At 49.2% G+C, this 13809-nt stretch overlaps 1 protein-coding gene across 2 annotated transcripts in view; it reads right to left on the bottom strand.

Annotated features, from left to right (window-relative positions):
• The window catches only part of ASAP1 (ArfGAP with SH3 domain, ankyrin repeat and PH domain 1), a 362131-nt gene extending 349353 nt beyond the window's left edge, over window positions 1–12778 (bottom strand). For both annotated transcript variants that reach the window (XM_049853747.1, XM_049853748.1), the window contains exon 1: window positions 12693–12778. The gene's annotated coding sequence lies outside the window, so the exon portion shown is untranslated. The remainder of the gene's footprint in view (window positions 1–12692) is intronic.
• Between the last annotated feature and the right edge of the window lie 1031 nt (window positions 12779–13809).

The following is a 13809-nucleotide window of genomic DNA, read 5'->3' as shown; positions in this document are numbered from 1 at the left end:
TGCCAGTTATGTGTCAAGCACAGTCTTAGCCACTTTCCTTATATACTGCTTTATTTGACACCTTAAAATAAGGAAAATAAAAAATCAATTAACAGAAGGGAAAACTGAAGCTCAAAGAGCCTAGGAGAAAGGCAAAGGGCAGACTCTCCTAAGGCTACGTGAGGAATCAGGGCATGCAATTCAAGTCTTTAGAGGCAATACTGCATCACAGTTAAGCATGTGGGCATTGAACAGAAATCACCCGGCTTAAAATCTTGCTACTTGCTAGCTGTATGACCCTGGGGAAGTTAGATAGTCTCTGCGTATCTCAGTTCATGTATAAAATGAAGACATAATAGCACCTATTTTGAAAGGTTAGTATGAGCGTTAATTGAGCTCACACAGGAAAAGTGTTTAGGACGGTGCTTGATGTGCAATAATGGGCAATAAATTTTAGCCATCATTAATATTATAATTAGCCACCATAATACCAAGTCCAGTGGTTCTCCCATTACATTACGACCAGTGCTCCTATCATCCACCCTCCAAATCACCTCAGACAAGAAGAGTGACCTGGCCAAAGGACAGACCACCAGAGAGATCATGAGAGCCACCCCTCAGAGCAGCCAGCTCCGGGAACAGCGGGTCAGTGATAGGAAGACAGAACTATGTATGTGTACGTTCCATCCCCCAATGTGTCTCACCTGCAGCTCCGCCCTCTTTTGTGGGGTCCAGTGGGCTGCTGGGGGAAAGAACATCACTGGGTTGGCAGCTAGCTCAGCTCCCCAGTGCCTAACTACTGACCACACACCAAAGAACAATTGCTTAGTTTGTACAAGCTTTGGGGTTCCCAAAATGCTATGGCCCTATCCTGGAAACCCAGTGCCCATGGTGGTTATGAGAAGAGGCGGAGGGAGTCCCCAAGGCAAGTGTCCACTGGAAGCCATGTTGTCCCACTGGCCTTAAAGACAAGAAAGACACTTGCACATCTGAGGTCCTCCTCAGGTTCCCCCGCAACACACATACTCATCATCTCACATAACCTGTGGAGCGGACAGTCAGGATAAAAGCCATCACCCCTTTAGAGGGGCCAATTGTTGTCTCCTTCAACCAGATAAATCTCCTTCCTTCCTTCCTTCCTTCCTTCACATCTTGTCTGTATCAGGCATGGAGTCCCTGGGGGCACAAACGGTTAACACACACAGCTGCTAACCAAAAGACTGGCAGTTCACAGAAGTCCTGGTGATCTACTTCCAAAAATTCAGCTACTGGAAACCCTACAGAGCGCAGTTCTACTGTGACACAGGTGGGGTCACCAGGACTCTGAATCAACTGGACAGCAACTAGTTACTGGTACCAGGCACAGTGCTGGATGCTGGGATTACCAAATTGAACAAGGCACTTTGAGGTCAGCTCTCTCCCCCAACCTTGTTCTGCAGGCTGCCTGCAGCAGGCCAGCACACAGGAGGTGCTCAAGAAGTGCTTGCTGATCTGAGTTACATCTTTTTACTGCTAATGTTCTGATATACATCCTGGTTTTCTTTTCCAAATGGCAATTTTTACATTTTTGGAAATACGTTCTTTCTTTTTCTGGCCTGGAAAAGGAGACTGAATATATTAAGTTGGTTGGTTTCAACTAGGTGCCTATCAAGACCACAGGGCAGCTGAGACCCCTCTACAAAGCTAGGGCCTTCCAAGGGACCAAACCCACCCTCCCAAAAAAAAACCTGTTGCTATCAAGTCAATTCTGACTCACAGTGACCATATAGAACAGCGTAGAACTGTCCCATGGGGTTTCCAAGGAGTGGCTGGTGGATCCTAACTGCCAACCTTTTGATTAGCAGCCGAGCTCTTAACCACTGTGCCACCAGGGCTCCAAAGGGACCAACCAACCCAAAACCAAACCCGTTGCCGTCATATTGATCCTAACTCATAGCGACCCTATAGAACAGAGGTGAACTGCCCCATAGGGTTTCCAAGGAGTAGCTGGTAAATTCAAACCACCAACCTTCTGGGTGGCAGCCATAGTTTGCCATAGCTCATAACCACTGCACCACCAGGGCTCCAAAGGGACCAAAGCCTTCCCTAAAAAGAGAACCTAAACTATTCTTCCCACGAGTCTGCAGAATTGGCTAGAAAGCTATATCCACCTCAGGATCTTAGCGGGGAAAACGGGTCCTGTGAAAACTTTAAACGCCCAGGTGTAGATGCAGAGGCGAATATACACCACTAGTCGGTGAGGAAACCCTGGACCCAGAAGCTAACACATAAACTTTTCCAGGGCCCAGGAAATCCTCAGGAACCCTTGGAAACCCTCGGGTCCTCAGCAGAAGCATACAATCACTCTGTACAGACATGTCTGCTACCCAAGTTAGGTGAGACTCTCACCAACCACCATGCCCCCAACCAGAAGATGCAACAAATGTGAGAACTGGCACCCCTTGAATTAATAACTGGACAACCTGAAAGAGAATATAACATGACTATGTTTAAAACAAAAACATGTACTAAGGAGAAGGAACCCTGGTAGAAGAACAGGACCCAAATAAACAAGGCTGATCTGAAATTGACCCAAAGAGAACTTCTAGATGTAAAATGTATAGTTGTTCAAATTAAAAACTCAGTGATGAGAAAATTCAAAAAAATGTACTAACACAGCAGAGCAACTCAAGCCCATGTACCTGCCCCAGCCTCCCCTGTTCAGAGCCGATCATTTGCCAGGTACTGTGCTGGGCATATGGTCCTTGGGTGGCAGGAAGAGTTTGTGCTTGACCACTAACCTAAAGGTTGGTGGTTTGAACCCATCTACCGGCACCATGGAAGAAAGGCCTAACGATTTGCTTTCACAAAGAGTACAGCCAAGGAAACCCTGTGGAGCAGGTCTACTCTGCAACACATGGGGTCATCAGGAGTCAGAATCAACGGCGACAAGTTTGGACAGAATGGGAACAAGAAGAATAAGATGCAGTTCCCCCCTTCAAGATGCTCAGTCTGACAGGTGAGGCAAGCGTACGAGTACACATATTGCCAAAGACGAGAGCTATACTAATGGCAACCACTTATGGAAACTTCTGCAGGTACTTCACCTCCATTAACTCAGTTAAGACAGTATAGTAAGTGCAACCACAGAAGGAAGGGTAGAAAAGGAAGAAACTCACTCTCAGTTGTGGTCAGCACACCCTCTCCTCACTTACCAACATGGTTAGGTTCCAAAGACCAGGTTGTTATGTGAAATCAGCATTACACAAAAATGGAGGATGATCACGTCAGATCACAAATGGAGGATGACTACATTGTTACGTAACTGCCAAGTCACATCATTACAAAAATGCCAAATTGTATCATTACATAACTACCAAACCATGGAGAACTGATACATAAACTTAACATCAAAGCCAGCATTACTCTCACCTCCCACCTCAGCATTACTGCCAGACGTACATCGTTAATGCACAAAAGAGTTGGATAGTAGATTTTTTCCTGTTGTTGTAAATGTGAAATGCCACCTGACGAGACAGTCAGTGTAGCAGACCCCCGAGTCTTCTGGTTCCCGTCCATTCCACTGAGTCATACTCAAGGTCACAGAGCTCACAGGAGAAAAATTACAAAGACAGGGCAGAACACCCTTTTTGTATTTACTGGAATGGATAATTATGTAGATACAAAGATACAATGAAATAGGAACACAGGATTGTAACAGAAAGGTCCCAGGGTGGCACAAAGGATTTGTACTTGGCTACATGAATTCGAAGAGTCGGAACTGGCTAGTGAGTTGAAGAGCTGGAACTGTCTCAATGGCAACTAAAAACAATTAATCAAAAGGTTAGCAATTCAAACACAACCAGCAGCACCATGAAAAAATGGCCTAGTGATCTGCTTCTATAAGGATTACAGCCAAGAGAACCCTGTTGAGCAGCTCTACTCTGTAACACATGGGGTTGCCATGAGTCGGAATCGACTCAGTGGCAATGGGTTTGGGTTTTTTGTTGCTGTTGTTATTACACACAGGTAAAGCTTTACAAACGCAGTAGCTTTGACTGTAAATTCTTGACTAGCCTTGACGAGGGAATTGCAATCACCTCCCAGAACCAAAGAACAGGTGGGTGTTCAGGCTGGCTGCTCTTCTGCCTGTCCTGCCCACGGGGGATCCACACAGGCTTGGTTTTTCATAGCTCCTGCTGCATCTGGCAGTAGCACTGATGTACATTTTTCTTTATCCCAAACCAGTCTCCAACTGGGTCCTGTCATGGATGAATTGTGTCCCCCAAAAATATGTCAACTTGGTTAGGCCATGATTCCCAGCATTGTGTGACTGTCCTCCATTTCATGAATGACATAATCTTCCTATGTGTTGTAAATCCTAATCTCTGCCTGTGGTTATGGAGGCAAGATTAGATTACGTTAAAGAGGATTAGGGTGGGATGAAACACCCTTACCCAGGTCACATCCCTGACCCAATGTAAAGGGAGTTTCCCTGGGGTGTGGCCTGCACCACCTTTTATCCCTTAAGATATAAAAGAAAAAACAAGTGAGCAGAGAGTAGGGATCTCATATCACCAAGAAAGTAGTGCCACGAGCAGATTCTGTCTTTGGACCTAAGGTTCTTGCACAGAAAAGCTCCTAGTCCAGGGGAAGATTCATGCCAGAGCTGACAGCGAAAGCCCTCCCCTGGAGCCAATGCCCTGAATTTGGACTTGTAGCCTACTAGACTGTGAGAGAATCAACTTCTCTTTGTTGAAGCTATCCACTTGTGGCATTTCTGTTATAGCAGCACTAGATGACTAAGACAGGACCCCTCCACTGAAAGGACATCGCTTACCAACTTTTCTTGTTTTCCTAACTCTGTGCACCTTCGCACTTCCTGACTCAGGGCGGTGGAGGAAGAGGAAATGCCAAAAATATTCCAAGGCGAGCTAGTCCATGGTGTTTCCAGGGGATGTAAACCAAAAGGGCAGCAGGGAAATCCCAAGCGGCTAACAACCTCTGCCCCTTCGCATCCCAGCATGCTGGTGGCCACAGAGCTCATGCGGCCTCACAAAGGTCTTGGGAAAGCGTCCACTTCCGGGGAGTATCTGGGACAGGAGCCCATTTCCTTCAAACGACTAAGAGGGCTTTAGAAATATGGTCTTAATTACCCACTCACAGTGGCATGGCTGAACAACACATCATAGAATGGTTCCCTCACTCTCAGAAGACGGCCCCGCCCACACTCCACCACACTCTGCCTTCCAGTTATGTTTTCCCCTAATGGTTCAGGTGGATTTGTCCTGGTCTGGCTACACAGCTCTTGCCTGACCTCTCATATGGCCAATGGCCTGCCCCTGGAACAGGGCTGGCTGTGGTTAGGGACACTAGCGGTGGCTTTGGAACTCGAGTTCTAGGCTGCACAGAAGGCACACGTGTTGAGATTCATGGCTGTGCTGGGAAATCGACCACAGTAGACTCCGAACCATGAGGCCTGGTGGTGCAACAGCTAAGCGCTCAGCTGCTATCTGAAAGGCTGGTGGTTCAAACCCACCCAGCAGCTCCGTGGGAGAAAGTCCTGGTGATCTGTTCCTGTAAAGACCACAGCATAGGAAACCCTATGGGGCAGTTCCACTCTGTCATATAGAGTCGACCGCACGCGATAACAGACTTCAAACCAGAGTTCCGACCCCTCACCCTCTCCAGCCCTTCCTGGGAATGGATGAGAGGGGGGTGGGCTAGTAGAGGGGTTTTGTGGTTGATAAATGTAATTTATTCATGGGGGGGTTAGAACAGCTAGCGTCCCAGGGTTGAGAGTGTTCAGCTGCAGCCTGAAGAACACACAGTGAGGTGAGTCTTCAACTCCAGCTCCCCGCAGAAAGCCCAGCTCAGAGAAGAGCTTCAAGGAAGGAAGGCACCGAGGAATGGTCCTGGTGGGTGAGCAGTGAGGACACGATGGAGACTGACTCCCACCCATGGAAGATTTTCCCTGATCCTCCCTCCCCCACCAGGTGAGGAGCCTCTCCCCCAGGGCTCCCATCACATCCTCATCTGCCATCTGTGGTAGGCAGAATAACAGCCCCCCAAAGATGTCCACGTCCTAATCCCCATGATCTGTGAATATGTCAGGTTACACGACAAAGGGGAATGGAGGTTATAGGTGGAATTAAGGTCCTAATCAGCTGACCTTGAAAACGGAAAATGCTCCTGGATTATCTGAGTGGGCCCGATGTAATGACACAGGTTCCTACAACTGAAAGAGGGAGGCAGAAGGAAAATCAGAGAGATGAGACGTGACAAGGACTGACAAAGACGTGACAAGCCTCCTATGTTGCTGGCTCTGAAGATGGACCACCTCCACCACCATTTGCTACGGAGTCGATTCTAACTCATGGTGACCCCATGTGTGTCAGAGTAGAACTGTGTTCCACAGGGTTTTCCACGGCTGACTTTTTGGAAGTAGATTGCCAGGCCTTTCTTCTGAGGAGCCTCTGGGTAGACTCAAACCTGCAGCCTTTCAGTTAGCTGAATTGTGCCCCCGAAAAGTGTGTGTCATCTTGGCTAGGTCATGATTCCTAGCATTGTGTGATTGTCCACCATTTTGTCATCTGACATGACTTTCCCATGTGTTGTAAATCCTACCTCTACGATGTTAATGACATGGGATTAGCAGCAGTTATGTTAACGAGGCAGGACTCAATCTACAAGATCAGGTTGTGTCTTAAATCAATCTCCTTTGAGATACAAAGGAGAGAAGCAAGCAGAGAGACATGGGGACCTCATTACCACCAAGAAGGAAATGTCAGGAGCAGCGCATCCTTTGGGCCCAGGGTCCCTGTGCTGAGAAGCTCCTAGTCCAGGGGAAGATTGATGACAAGGACTTTCCTCCAGAGCCAAAAGAGAAAGAATGCCTTCCCCTAGAGCTGATGCCCTGAATTTGGACTTCTAGCCTACTAAAGACTATGAGAAAATAAACTTCTGTTTGTTGAAGCCATCCACTTGTGGTATTTCTGTCACAGCAACACTAGAAAACTAAGACAGCAGCTGAACACCTTAACTGTTTGCACCACCCAGGGACTCCCTGAAGATAGTAAGGGGCTACAAATCAAGGGGGCCTCTAAAAGCTGGAAAAGACAAGGACAGAGGTTCTTCCCTAGAGCCTCCTGAAGGAATGCAGCCCTACTGACACCTCGACTGTAGCCCCGAGGCCCTCGTCAGACTTCTGACCTCCAGAGCTGTAAGAAAATAAACTTGTGTTGTTTAAGCCACTAAATTTGTGGTAATTTGTTACAGCAGCAGTAGGAAACTAATATGCTATCATACATACCACTTATCCTAATGTAATTTTTATTTATATGCCTGTCTACCATTCCCCCATCACTAACAATAATGGCTAACATTTGTTGGGCACTTACAGTGTGCCAGGGCCCGCACCAAGTTTTTCATATATGTACAAACTCACTGCCGTCGAGTCGATTCCAACTCATAGCGACCAACGGAACAGAGAACTGCCCCATAGGGTTTCCAAGGAGGGTCTGGTAGTTTTGAACTGCCGAACTTTTGGTTAGCAGCCGAACTCTTAACCACTGCACCACCAAATATCCTCATATATATGATACTATATAAACTTAAACTATAAAAGGATAACTTCAATTAAACATTATGGTAAAGGTAAACCGTATGATCTGAATGTGGGGGAGGGAGTTAAAGGCATCTTTAGGGAGATAAAGACACAAAGACATTTAAAAGATGCCCACGAGCTAGCCTGGGAGGGCAGAACAGCATCCAGGCAGGGGGCAGATGATAACCTAGAGCTCAGAGAAATGAATCATCAGAACGGGTACTGGCAACAATAGCACTCTGGCGGTTCAGTTTCAGGCTGACCATTTCCATATTAATGTCTCTAGCCCATAACCCTTCTGGGTATGCCTTCCTGAAATATCCACGTAGCTACCTCTAATTTTAGCATGGCCAATATACCAGTGACGCCCTGGTGATGCAGTGGTTAAGAGCTACAGCTGCTAACCAAAAGGTTGGGAGTTGAGTCCACCAACCACTCCCTGGAAACTCCTGTGGGGCAGTTCTACTCTGTCCTGTAGGGTTGCTGTGAGCTGGAATCAACTCCACAGCAACGGGTTTGGTTTTCGTTTTGAATATGCCAGTGGACCAGTTGCCATCAAGTCAATTCTGACTCATGGTGAACCTATGCGTATCAGAATAGAACTTCACTCCCCAGGGTTTTCAATGGCTGATTGTTTGGAAGTAGATCACTAGGGCTTTTTTCCAAGGTGCCTCTGGGTGGACTTGAACCTCCAACATTTCAGTTAGCAGCCAAGCCCATTAACCATTTGTACCTCCCAGGGACTCCTAGACAGCATAGAATTCTTGATTTTCTTCACAAATGTATTCCTCCCATAGCCTTCCCTGTCTCCCAAAATGGTACCACCACGCACCTAGCCAGAACCCTAGGAGTTATCCTTGACTTCTCCCTTTGCCTCACTCCCACTTAATCCATCACCAAATCCCATCAACTCTACCTCCAAGATCTAACTAGGAACAATCCACTTCTTTCCACCTTCACTGCTACTACCCTGGTCTAAGCTACTGTTACCTCCCCCGCCCCCCGCAAAAGTTATGGTGAAGTCCTAAACCCTGTGGGTGAATGTGACCCTGTTCAGGAATAGGGGCTTTCTTTTGCTAGGTTAATAAGGTCATGTCAAAGTAGGGTGGGTCCTAAACCTCATCACTTCTAAGAGGTGTCTTACAAAAAGAGCAGAATAGACACAAAGATACACACGGGGAAGGCAGATGCCATATGAGGGCCTATCTACAAGCAAAGGAACACCAAGGAGTGCTGGCAGACACCAGAAACTAGGAGAGAGGGCCACAGAAGCAATCAATACGGCCAAGATCCTGATTTGGACTTTTAGTCTTCAGAACTGTGAGAAAATAAATTTCGGTTCTTTAAAGTCACCCACTTACAGTATTTTTTGTTACAGCGCCACTAAGTAACTAAGACACCTACCATCATCTCTCTCCTGGATTATGACAATGGCCTCTAACTAGTCTCCCTGCTTTCCCTCTTTACCCCTACAACGCACACTTCAAAATGCAGTCAACATGGCCTCTTAAAAATGTAAATCAGATCCTGTTATCTCTCCTAAGAATGCCAATGGCTCCCCTTTGTACTTCATGGGGAGACCTCCCCAGCATGGCCTCAAATGCTCTGTGTGAGGCGGCCCCTGCCTGCCTCTAAAACCTCACCCATGCCAGTCTCCCCATAACTCCCAACCTTCTAGCCCTCTGATTTCCCTCCCTCTCCCTGGAACACATCAATATCCTCTGTGCTTAGAGGACTGCACATTCAGATCCCTCTGCCTGGAAGGCCCTCCTCTGCAACCTCTCTGTCTGGTTGGTTCCTTCGCAATATTTAGATCAGAAAGGCCTTTCCCCAGCAAAACTAGGGCCTCTGACCCCACCTTTGGTCATTATTTCAGTCTTTTCTTGTGTCCTTGATTATAAGTATCACAATCTTCAATTTTAGAAGTTATCTGCTTCTTTGCTTTTGCCTAGCTCCCCCACTGGAAGGAGCTCCGTGGGGGCGGGGACCATTTCTACATTGTTCATCACTGCATTCACAAGTATTTCACACAATGCACTTAGCATACAGAGGGAACTCAGTAAATGGTGGCTGAATGGATGAATTGAGAGAGTGTGAGGCTGACAATGAAAGAGGAGGCTGGAAACAGAAGGCCCCGAAAAGCAGGTACGCAAAGGTTAAGCACTTAGTGGCAAACTGAAAGGTTGGTGGTGAACTGAAACATCAGCAGTTCCTACGTGTGGGAGAAAAGACCTGGTGATCTGTTCCCATGAGGATTACAACCTAGGAAACCCTATGAGGCAGTTCTATTCTGTCACATGGGGGCACTGTGAGTCGGAACTGACTCAACGGTCCACAACAAATTCATCTTTGCATGACTGGTACCTCCCATGGGAGGGGTTGCACTTAGCAAATGTTTGTGGAAGAAAGAACTCTGAATTCCAGGTGATTCTGAGAAGTGCAGGCTCTTCTGGGCACAAATGGAACTCCCAAATGGGTTCTCTCTCTTCCTTGGGACTTCTTAGGAAGTAACAGGTCTGGGGCATATGGCAAGCGCTGAATAAATGTACCCATCATCATCACTAGGGTTGGTATCACCCAGTGCAGTGCGGTAACTCATGGTGTCCCCCCATCCCATACTAATTATCACAATATTGTAACTAAAACACCAGAAAATTTGACAAAATCAGCAGCTAAAAAAACACCAGCAGCAAGAGTGCGTGCTTCGAATGCGTGCAGATGAAAACACGTGATTCAAAGTGTCATTGTAATTGGGTAATAATGACAGATCCAACCAGAGCGCATTAGGAGATTCAGAAAGTTTTAGCCTTGTGGGTATATTGATACACATAAGCTGGGCTTATGAAAAATGTTTTTGTTGTTCTAACTAACTACAGGGATACTTTTATTAAAAATAATAAATTCATGCTGAAACACTGCACAAAAATTTCACAGAAAGTCATTTGGGTGTCACCCCCTCTGACAGTGTCACCTGGTGTGGTCTGCACCCGCCACAACCCCCTAATGATGTCACTGCTTAGGCGGTGATCATTTGTGCAAACCCTAGAAAGGACTTCTTCCCCAGCCCACGCCAGATACAGTGGCTGTGCAAGAAGTGAGTCGAGGAAACACAAGAGGGAATAATGAGGACAAGGCAGCAGGATTCAGTCAAATACAGCTGAGAATCGGGCGGGAAAAATTAGCAACAACGTCATCCTAGGTAACACGTACTTCCTTCTGTCCTCCAGACCTCAGCCACCCGGACACAGTGCAGGGGTGCCTGCTGCAAGGGGTCCTCATGAGGGAGGGTCTGATTTGAACACACACATCCATTTTTGGGGCCAAAATCTCGGACTGATTGTGAAACTCTGACTTACTGTGGGTGATGAGGACTGGGGAAGTGCAGGGAATTTCAGTTTCCTTCACCAAATGCCAAGTTCTCAAAAAAGTCCTTTCTCTCCAACATTATCACATACTGAAAATGAAAAACCAGCCACTCAGAGCTCTCATGGGGAGAATAGACGGACTGCTTAGCTCGCAAGAAACAGGAGGGCTGAAAATCAAGTCTAGAGAACATCATATTGTACACTATGTGCAAAGATACTGCCTTTTTTTGGACTCGGGAGTTCCCATAATCTCCATATAATAAGCCACGCATTGTACATTTCAAATCCATTTAGTGCTGAATCTCAGAACAGGAAGGTTTAGAGAATTTTTAACAACCTATCTCAAAATACGCAGTCTGAGATAACTGCATATTTGGAAAATAGCAGCAAGAACAGGTAAGACGAAACAAGAGAAGGCACTAAAGCCATAAAGGTTATGATGCAAATAAGACAGATTTCGAAAGCCCAGTCTGGGGCTGACAGACCATAATCTGCCCTACTGGAAAGAATACAACCCTGGGAGTCTCCAGACTTGAAGACTATTCCTGGTCCTGCCACCAGCTGGCTGTGCATCCTTAGGCAAGTCACAGGGCCCCTCCTCTGTGCAAGAAGAGGCTGGGCCAGATTTCCTCTAAAATCCTTTTTTCTCTCTAAACTGTTGAGGCTGGATGTTCCCAGAAGGCCTGGATCTTCTGGATGCTATACCGTGGGCCTCCAATTGCGAAACGGAAAGGTCTTGGGATGCAGGTTGCAAAAGAAATAAAACAGGCCTGAAAACTGAGTTAAATTTTACAGTTCCAAAACATTACTCAGCAATCCGTCCCTGGCTGCCATCCCACTGACTGGCATCAATTATGCTAAGACAATCAGACCAGTTATAAGGATACATGGTGGAGAAAGTTCTTATTCCTTCTGATTAGTATAGGTAAAACTGAGATCAACTTATCCATGGTCTGGAGTTGGCTGTCCGTCTCCCTGAGCTAGTGGAAAAAGAAATTATTAAAGGAAACCGCTTAAGGAGTGCCCGAGATTAACTCTCAGGAGGTACGAAACCGCAGAAGGCCGGGCACCAGCGAGTTGCTTTTTTCTTTTAAACTTCATGTCTCTCAGAAAACGCAGCAGGTCCCCAAAACGGTACAAAGGGTAAAACACAAGCCACTTCCCTTGTCTTCCCTGAGCAAACGCCAAGCCCCAAGTGGGGTTTTTCCCATTTCATTTCGTCTCATTTGCTTTAAGCAAGTGGCCTGGGGCCTGCCTGGCAGCGTAGTGCCCGGGCTGGAGTCGGGGGCCGGGGGCTGCAGGCGGTGGCCGGGCCGGCCCTCCCAGGAACCGCGGGGAACTTTCCTCCACCGCGCCAGGGAGACAATGCAGCGGCCAGCGCCCGCGCCTCCGCGCCTTGGCCCGGGGCGCGCAGTCCCGTCACCACATCGGGAGGGGGGCGCAGAATGGCCCGAGTGGCCTCACCCGCCCCACCTCGGTGCTTTTGTGAGCGGGGGCCGCCAGGCGCGCCGCCTGGGCCCCCTGCGGGAAGGGGACGCAGAGGCTCTGCTCGGCCTCGCCCGGCTCTGCGGAGCCCATCTGGCGCCCGCGCCCCCCCAGATCCCAGAGTGCCCCCTTCCCGCCGAGGGAGTGCCCTGCTGGAAATGGAACCCAGGCTCGCCAGGCTCAGGGTCCCGGAACCGCTCCGTGCTGGGGGCCGGGGAGGGGGCGCAGGACGACCCCCGCCTGGTCCCGCTGAGCCCGCCCGGGCGCCCGCCACTCACCGGGACCGTCGGGCCGCTGGGCATTATTCCATGGCGGGCGCCCGCGCCCCGGCACCCCTCCGCCGGGCGTTCGCGGCTCCCGGAGCTGAAAGAGGAAGGCAGCTGTGGAAACCCGCGGGGCGGGAGGCGCGGGGCCGGGGGCTTCCCGAGCGCAGAGTGCCCGCCCGCGGCGGCGGCGGCGGCGGCCAGGCGCGGGACCGAGCGCGGCGCAGAAGAGGCGGGCGACCATGTGCGGAGGGGCGGGAGGCCGCAGGACGCGCGGCGGCTCGGACGATCCCGCGCGGCGCGGAGGGCGCGGGCTCCAGGAAATCCAAACACTTCGACAGGAAATCGGAATCCTGACTAAGCATTCCCGGCCGGCGGCGCGCCGCGGCGGGGGGCGCCCGCCTGCCTTAACCCTTGGGCCGCCGGCACGGAGGCGGGGCGCGGCGGGCACCGGGGGCGCACTGGGCGGGGTGGGACGCCCACCGTCCTCGGCCCCACGGGCCGCGGGCCCGCCATCTCCTCGCGCAGAGGTGGGCGGGGTGGGGTTTATCCAGATACAGCCTTGGCCTTGGGAAGGGCCGTTGTAAGGCCCGGGACCCCGGAAAATGTCTCGACCCCTCTCCCTTCACTCAGAGGCTGGACTTGCAATCCCCTCTCCTTTACCCCGACTTTCAATTAAAAAATGACTACATCTATCAGCCTCCTTTCGCCGCTTCCTCTCTCCTAATTTCCTCATTTTTGCCCAATGCGAAGGGGGACAGGGCCTTTCCAGGTCAGGATAGGATAGTGGTTAATAGTATGGACACAAGACTCCACAACCTGGATTGGAATCTGGCCTTTGCCTTTTTCTAGCTGTGTTACTGGTGGCGCAGTGGTTCAGAGCTACCGCGAGCTATGGCTGCTAACCAAAAGGTCGGCAGTTCGAATACACCAGCTGCTCCTTGGAAGTTTTACCGGGCAGTTCTACTCTGTCCTACAGGCTCGCTTTGAGTCGGAATCGACTCGGTGACAGTGGGTTTTGTTTTTGTTTGCCTTGGACAAGTTTCTTAACGTCTCTGAGCCTCAGTGTCCTCAACCTGAGATGGGGTGACCAAGTATTTAGACAATGACTGACGCATTACAAACATGCAAA

Source organism: Elephas maximus, chromosome 15, assembly GCF_024166365.1.
Source record: "Elephas maximus indicus isolate mEleMax1 chromosome 15, mEleMax1 primary haplotype, whole genome shotgun sequence".
Lineage (NCBI taxonomy): Eukaryota > Metazoa > Chordata > Mammalia > Proboscidea > Elephantidae > Elephas > Elephas maximus.
Note: the sequence above shows the minus strand (reverse complement) of the source record. Positions and strands in the feature narration are given on the sequence as shown.